A 7,756-nucleotide genomic window follows, 5' to 3' on the forward strand; every position below is an offset into this window, starting at 1 on the left:
GAATCCAGGGATCCAGCTGTGGTAGAATCCTGCAGCCCCCATGAATTCTTGAAGGCCCCTTTTTGTCTGGGGATGTGGCAGGCAGATGATGACCCTTTTCCTCTCCGGCCCTAGTTCTCTTTTCCCTTGGGTGAGGAGGAAACCAAGGTGCCAGGCCTGTTTTTGGCAGATTTGTGCCTTCTTCCATGAGGCTCGGTACCCCAAGTCTGACAGGAGCTGTACGAGGGCCTTTGCGCCATTTGTGCAGTCTTCTTGTGTAACTGGCAAGGAGGAAGTCATCCACATACTGGAGGAGGGTGCATCATGTGGCCCCTGTTGGGAAGCTGGCAAGGTCCATGGCCAGTGCTTCCCCAAAGAGGGTTGGTGAGTTTTTTAAACCACTGCAGGAGGCGCGTCCAAGTCAGTTGCATCTGGCACCCTGTATCAGGTTCAGACCTTTCAAAGGCAAATAGTGGCTGGCTCTGGGGAGCTAAGCAGAGGCAGAAGAAGGCATCCTTCAAATCTGGGCAAGTGAACCATCTGCCCGAACCTGGGATTTGCCCGAGGAGGGTGTATGGATTCGGGACCACTAGGTGCAGAGAGATGGTCACCTTGTTGATGGCCTTACGTCTTGAACTGGTCAGTAGCCCCTTCTGACTTCTTGACTGGCAGGAGTGGGGTATTCCAGGCTGTCTGGCACTCGATTAAAACACCTGCTTCTTTGAGTTTGGTCAGATGTTCCTGGACGATGATCTTAACTTCTTGTGGAAGGGGGTATTACCTTTGCCTCTGAGGTTGGGTTCCTGGGATCAGTTCAACAATGATAGGGGCCCAATTCTGGGCTAGTCCAGGTGGGTTGTTTTCAGCCCATCCTGAAGAGAAGACAAGTCTGAACTCTGGCAGGTTGCTAGGTTGGTCCTGGGCACAGAATAGCCTCCATTCTTCTTCCCTTGGTGTGGTAATTGCTAGTATTAGAGACGCCATCTCCTCTTGCCTTGGGTTCAGTCGGAGGCTAGTGTGTCCAGTGGGCTCAAAGGTTATCTGAGCCCTAAGCTTGGAGAGTATGTCTTGGCCCAGGAGAAATGGGGCAATCAGGCAGATAAAGGAATGTGTGTTGGACCTTGTGGCCCCCGAGTTTGCACTGGCCAGCCTGGGAAAGGGCTGTTGTACCACCCCTATCCCCATGGCGCCGAAGATGGTTGCAGTCCTTTTGCTCAAAGGTGCCACTGGGGAGGTTACAAAAGAGTGCTTGGCTCCAGTATCAACCATAAAAGTTACCGGTTGCCCCCCCACCTTCATTTTGACCGTGGGTTCATGGGGGCCAGGGAAAAAAGAGCCTGGTCCCCCTCAGTCTGATTCCATTCCCGCAAGGCCTATGAGGTCCTCCCCTTGGGGTTCTTCCTTGTAGCGGCTGGGCTTCTGAGGCTTTCCCCGTTTGGGACATTTGTTTTTCCAATGTCCTTTCTCTTTACAGTAGGCATATTGATCCCTTGCCAAGGGGGTTCTGGGCTTCCCCCCTTTCAGTGGTTGGGGTCTCCCCATCTTTGTGTTGTCCTTTTCATTCAGGGTGGCGGCATGGAAGCTGACTTTCTTTTTCATCGTTTTGTCGGCTTCCCATTCAGCTGCAACCTCCCTGTTCATGTAGACCTTACTGGCAATCTCGATTTGTTGGGTGATGTTCATCCAGGCAAAACCCTCTAGTTTCTGAAGTTTATTTCTGATGTCTGAAGAAGCCTTAGCCACGAACGTGGTGTTTACCATCTGATGGCTTTCCTGTGCCTCGGGGTCAAATGGAGTGTATATCCTGTAGGCTTCACATAGTCTTTTGTAGTAGTCCCCAGGGGACTCCCCTGGTTGTGTCCGAGGATACCTTAGTCATGTTCATGGTTTTCTTAGCTCCTCCATGGATTCCCCGGAGGAGGGCCTCCTGATACTTGCGGATGTGGGCCTGTTCCTCGGTTGTGGTGAAGTCCCATGCTGGGTGCTCTTCGGGTGCGGATGTGTTAGCCCAGGCACCAGGGTTGATGCCTCCCACAGGTTCATGCTCTTCCAGGTCCTGCCGTGCACCTATCATTATTCTCTTCCTTTCCCCTGTATTAAACAGGGTGCGGAGTAACTGTTGGCAGTCTTCCCAGGTTGGCCGATGAGTATGGAAGAGGGATTCTATGAGGTCTACCATGGCCTGTGGATTCTCAGAGTCGGAAGGGGTGTTATGTTTACAGTTGAGGAGGTTGGTTGTGGAGAAGGGCTGATAATAACATCATGGAATGGCTGGGTTGGAACGTCCATTCTTCATTGCGCCTCTCGGGTTCCTGCGTCTCTTGTACCGGCATTTAGAGGGTGCTTGCCCCTGGTCTGGAGCATAGCTTGGCTGCTGGTCCTGGAGAAAGTGGATCTTTTGGGCCTGGGGGCGCCATGGATCCTCTGGGCCTGGGGGCACTGGTGAAACCAATGGCGGCAGTGTGTCTGGAGCTGAAGGGCCATGTGTAGGCAGTCTTGGGGGTACGTACGGTGGGGGCAGGGTCGGTTCATCCTTGGGATCTCCGAACAGGATTTGTGGAGATTGGGGCTTTTGCTGATTTTCTTTAGGTCACTTGGATGAGACGATTAAGACCCTGGCCTGTCCCTCCCTATTGCAAGCAAATCGCATCCAGGGGGGAAGGGTCTGAGCAGTTCTTAGCCAGGAGTCAATGTACAGAAACTGGTCAGGGTGTCCTAGTTCTCCTGTTATGACTCGCCGTACTCAAAGAATCATTGGGACATGCAATGTCCCTTCTGAAGGCCACCCGACATCTAAGATGGGCCATTCCAATCCACATAGGGTTCTTAATTTCCCGGGGTTCATCCTGACTCCATAGTCTCCTGAAAACCACTTCTTGAAATTTTGTATCATGGTCTCTAGAACCATAGGTTTACTCTGCCCTGACCCCATAGTGTTGCCTAGTTTGCGGTGGTGCAGAGACAGACAAAGGGGGGGGGTTGCCAACTGAGACGAGGAGACCAATCAGAAGCCTGTCTGACCGTGTCCCAAAGGAGCTTGGGTGAGGCTTAGCCATAGCGGTCTCAGTGTTGTAACTTACGATCAGAAACTATTCTGATGCCGCCACAGACTGTATACCATTCACCACAGAATTGCAGATGGGCCCACTCAGACTCCGTAGACTTCTGGGGACCTGAAAGTTGCCCGCCCATGGAGTCACAGAATCAGTCCACTTGAGCAAGCCAGATCGGACTGCATATTCACTCCCACATTCACACTCCAGAAGTTATTACATTCCCTCCCTGGGAATCCCTACCTGTGATACTTCCAAGAGGTCTCTGGGAGGTGATCAGGCTCCCCGTCCACCCCAATAGGGGTGGGCCTGTCTGGATCCTGGGACCCATGGCCTTACCAGAATCTGACATCGGGACCAGGTCCTCGCCTGCCAAGTCTCCTCGAGTCCAGTGGAAACACGAGAGTGGGGCCAGCCCAAGGCGACTGGGGCAGGAGACTCCCGAATATTAGGGCATGCCTTCTCCGTTACAATCCCTCGTTCTGTCACCACCCCGCCATTGCCCCAAACCGGTGGCAACAGTGGGCCAGTGTGGTTGGGTTTCCTGGTCAGGGAACCAAATGTTACAGAACCTGGACTGGATCGCCCAATGGAAGAACCTAGCGGCACCCCAGATCTTGGAGAATAGGATGTTTATTTAATGCCAGTGGTGTCAGAGTAGAGTGATCTTCAATGCTCTGAGCCCTGAGCACAAAGGGGGCAATTAATACACTTCTACTTCTGCATACTTGGCACTTTTGGCGCATGCACAAAGCGGGGCAGGGAAAAGAACCTGAAAGAGCCCCGGGGCAAGGACTGGGACTCTCTGCCTGGCTCGGTCCGCCATCTTACGTCACAGATTTCCTTATCACTACCACCGGGTCTGAGTTGAGGGCATGGTTCAAGGTAAGTGTCAGGGTCAGGGTTTGCCTCCAGGGGGCCACTGAAATTGGCAGTTTGCTGGAATGAACATGCAGAGATCTCCTGCTCTGAGAACTTTCCACAGTTCCAAATGGTGTGGTTTCCTACTGCGTGGCAGGTTGAATCCTCTGGTGTTGCTCAGGTATTCCCAATCCCTGGGGATTTGGAGCCCAGCCTCTGAGGCCATACACCTCAGAAGCCACCTTATGGTTAGGGTTAGGGCCAAGAGGAATGGGAGGCTCGATCTGCTGGCACTGGGTTGAGCTTCCCAGGGGTTTGATTTTGAGAGTGTGGGTCAAATGAGTGTTAGGCTCATGGTTTGCAGCCAGGGAGCCTGCAGAAAGTGGGGGTTCGCTGGAATGGGCATGCAGATTTCTCCTGCACTGTATGGTTTCTAGAGTTCAAAATGGCTCAGTTTCCTTCTGGGTGGCAGGCTGAGTCCTCTGCTATTGCTCAGATGTCTCCAATCCCTGGGTCTTTGGAACCGGGCCTCTGGGGACAGGCCCCTTAGAAGCCATGCTAGGGTTTGGTGTAAGACCTAGGGGCATGGCATGCTGATCTGCCGTTGCAGTGGCGAGCTTTCCAGGGTTCTGTGTTAAGGGCATGGGTCAGGGTGAATGTTAGGCTCAGGGTTTGAGGCCTGCAGGCCAATGAAAGTAGGATTTGCTTGGTTTGGCATTCAGAATACCTCTTGTTTTGAATGCTTCCCAGAGGTCCATTTTCACGGAATCCATCTGGGTGGCAGGTTGAATCCTATGGTATTGCTCAGTAGTCCCCAATCCATGGAGTTTGGATCGGGGCCTCTAGGGACAAACCCCTGAAAAGCCACCCTAGGTTTAGGGTTAGGGACTAGAGGAATGTCAGGCCCAATCTGCAGGCGCTGCAGTGAGCTTCCACTGCTTCTGAGTTGAGGGTGTGGGTCAGGGTGAGTTTCAGGCTCAGGGTTTGTGTCCAGGGGAGCGCTGAATGTAGGGATTTGCTGGGATGGGCATTCAGAATTCCCCTGTTCTTAATGCTTTCCAGAGATTAAATGGCGTGTTGAGTTGGCAGGTCCTTCTAGTTGGCAGGTTGAGTCCTCTTGTATTGCTAGGAGTCCCCAATCCTAGGGGCTTTGGAGCCAGACCTCTGGGGACAGACCCTCAGAAGCCTCCCTAGGGTGACGGTTATGGCCTGGCAGCATGGCAAGCTGAACTGCCGGCGCTGGGGTGCGGTACGTGTGGTTTGACTTAAGGGCGTTCATCAGGGTAAGTGTCATGCTCATGGATAGCGGCCAAGGGGCCGATCAAAGTGGGGGTTCACTTGGATGGGCATGCGGTGTACTCATACTCTGAATGCTTTCTGGAGTTCCAAATGGCTTGTTTTCCTTCTGGGTGACAGGCTGCGTCTTCTGGTCTTGCTCAGGTGTCCCCATCTCGGTGGCTTTGGAGCCAGGCTTCTGTGGACAGACCACTCAGAAGTTAACCTAGGGTTAGAGTTAAGGCTTAGGATCATTTCAGCAGGGATCTGCCCATGCTGTGCGAGCTTCCCGGGGGTCTGAGTTGAAGGTGTGGGTCAGGATGAGTGTTAGGCTCAGGGTTTGCCGCCAAGGGGCCACTAAATGTGGGGTTTCAATTGGATAGGCATGCAGATTTCTCCTGCTCTGAATGCTTTCAGGAGTTCCAAATGGCGTGGTTTCTGTCTGGGTGGCAGACTGAGTCCCATGATATTGCACAGGTGTCCCCCAAACCTGGGTCTTTATAGCCATGTCCCTGGATGGTGAAAGAGCTCATGTCCCCAGTCTCAGAAGTAGCTGCTGGCCTCATCTCTCTGGGCCAAGGGTTGGCCAGTGCTTCTATAAACATCCAGAAAGAGTGGGTTGGAAAGGCCCAAAATGGAAGAAGCAAGGAACAGGGGTCAGAAGCTGAAGAGATAGAAGTTTGCTGGTTATTGCTTCTGATGCCTTCCCGACCATCGTTGTGCAAATGCCAAAGGCAAGCACGCGCACACACGTGTAGGGACAGGGGCAGGAGGGCCCAGGTTCTGTCAGGACTCAAAGTGAGGACCAGAGGGAGGAATGACGGACCCCGGACCCAGTAGAGAATCAGTCCTGGGAGGCCTCTGGGTGAGACAACGGTGACATGAGGCGTGTCCTGACTTCTGCTCTGGGTCCCAGACACACTGAGCACTTGTTGTGAGGAGTGGCCCTCAGGAGCAGGGATGAGGGCACCGGCCATCCAGGGAGTCCAAATGGGGAACAGAGGGTAGGGCTAAGGGACCTGAAGGACCTATCTCGGGGAATCCCTGGACTTTGTAGCCTGATGCGACGTCCACAGTCTTTGCCCGTGGCCCTCAAGGCAGTGAGGGCTTTGGTCCGAGGGAAGGGGCCTGGAGAGAGCAGAGACAGGATCACAAGATGTGCTGCGCCTCATGCTGAGATCCCTGAGGGAGGGCTCAGGGAGGGACCTTGACTCCAGAACAGGGACAACGCACTGAAGCCTGCCCCTGCTGTCCGTCCTGGGAGGCCTGTTTGTGCCAAGTCCACAGGCGGTGTGTCAGGACGTCCGCATCCAGGTCTGACAGAGGCTGGGGGCCTGCTTTAAAAAACCGGGGGTCAGGAGCTAATGAATGAAGACCCAGGCCCAGCCCAGGGCCTGTTGGAGGCACAGCTGTCAGGGGCTGGGGAAGAAGAGGTCTCAGCAGCTTAGATGAGGAGGGGTCGAGCACCTGGGAGGAGCCGGAAGTCACGCAACCCTCTCTCCGGGACAAACTCCACGTGAAAGTGGCTGCCCTGGTGGGGTTCCTGCTCCTCAAATACCGCAACAAGCAGCCAACCCGCCAGGCAGAGATGGTGGATATCGTCAGCAAAGATTACCAGGACGACTACCCAGTGATCTTGGGCCAAGCCTCCGAGTGCATGCGGCTGGTCTTTGGCGTGGACGTGAAGGAAGTGGACCACAGTGACCGCTCCTACGTCCTGGTCAATGTCCTGGGTCTCACCTGTGATGGGATGCTGAGCGGTGAGCATAGCATGCCCAAGACTGGCCTCCTGGTGCTGCTACTGGGGGTGAGCATCCTGCATGGCACCGTGCCCCCGAGGAGGAGGTGTGGGAAACGCTGGGGGTCATGGGGGTGTATGCCGGCCAGGAGCACATCATCTATGGGGAGCCCAGGGAGCTCCTCACCAAAGTCTGGGTGCAGGAAGGGTACCTGGAGTACCGGAAGGTGCCTGGCAGTGACCCTGCCTGCTACGAGTTCCCGTGGGGTCGCAGGGCCCATGCTGAACCAGCAAGTTTCAAGTGCTGGAGTATGTGCTCCGGGTCAGGTGCGGGCAGCTGGCTTCCTCCCTGGCTCTGTCTGAAGGAGCTATGAGAGATGAGGGAGAGGAGGCCTGAGTCCCAGTGGCGGCCAGGCCCTTTCCAGGCTTTGGTGGGGTCGGCAGATTCTCCTGCAGGGTGCTGGGCATGAAGTGAGGCCACATTTTGGTTTTTCCCTGTGTGTGTATGAAAAGAGAGAGCTCCGGGAGTTCTAAGTAAGGGAACCCAGGGAGGGTTGGGGGAAGAAAGTAGGGTGAAGAACCAACCTCTCTGGGGGCCTGTTCTCTGCGATGACTCTGACATCCAGAGCTTGGGTTTCTTGAGGAAGCTCTCAAATGTTGTTCCTTGGAGTAGAAGTTTTAACCAGCTTCGGCAGGAAAATGTGTGCGTGACATCCACCCCACAGCATTGGGACTTACCCAGTTCAAGAATTTTAAGAGCTTTGTCATGTTCTGGAAATAAGGTGGGAGATCTTCCCTCCTTGTTGGGTTCTGGAATGAAATCACGGGGCATTGGCATAGGAATTTGTTG

At 54.2% G+C, this 7,756-nt stretch overlaps 1 pseudogene; it reads left to right on the top strand.

Annotated features, from left to right (window-relative positions):
• Positions 1-3,907: 3,907 nt before the first annotated feature.
• LOC112814663 (melanoma-associated antigen 8-like) lies at positions 3,908-7,233 on the top strand (annotated as a pseudogene).
• The last annotated feature ends 523 nt before the right edge of the window (positions 7,234-7,756 follow it).

This window comes from Callorhinus ursinus, unplaced genomic scaffold (genome assembly GCF_003265705.2).
Source record: "Callorhinus ursinus isolate GAN/ISIS: 27379988/994484 unplaced genomic scaffold, GSC_fseal_2.0 scaffold386, whole genome shotgun sequence".
Classification (NCBI taxonomy): domain Eukaryota; kingdom Metazoa; phylum Chordata; class Mammalia; order Carnivora; family Otariidae; genus Callorhinus; species Callorhinus ursinus.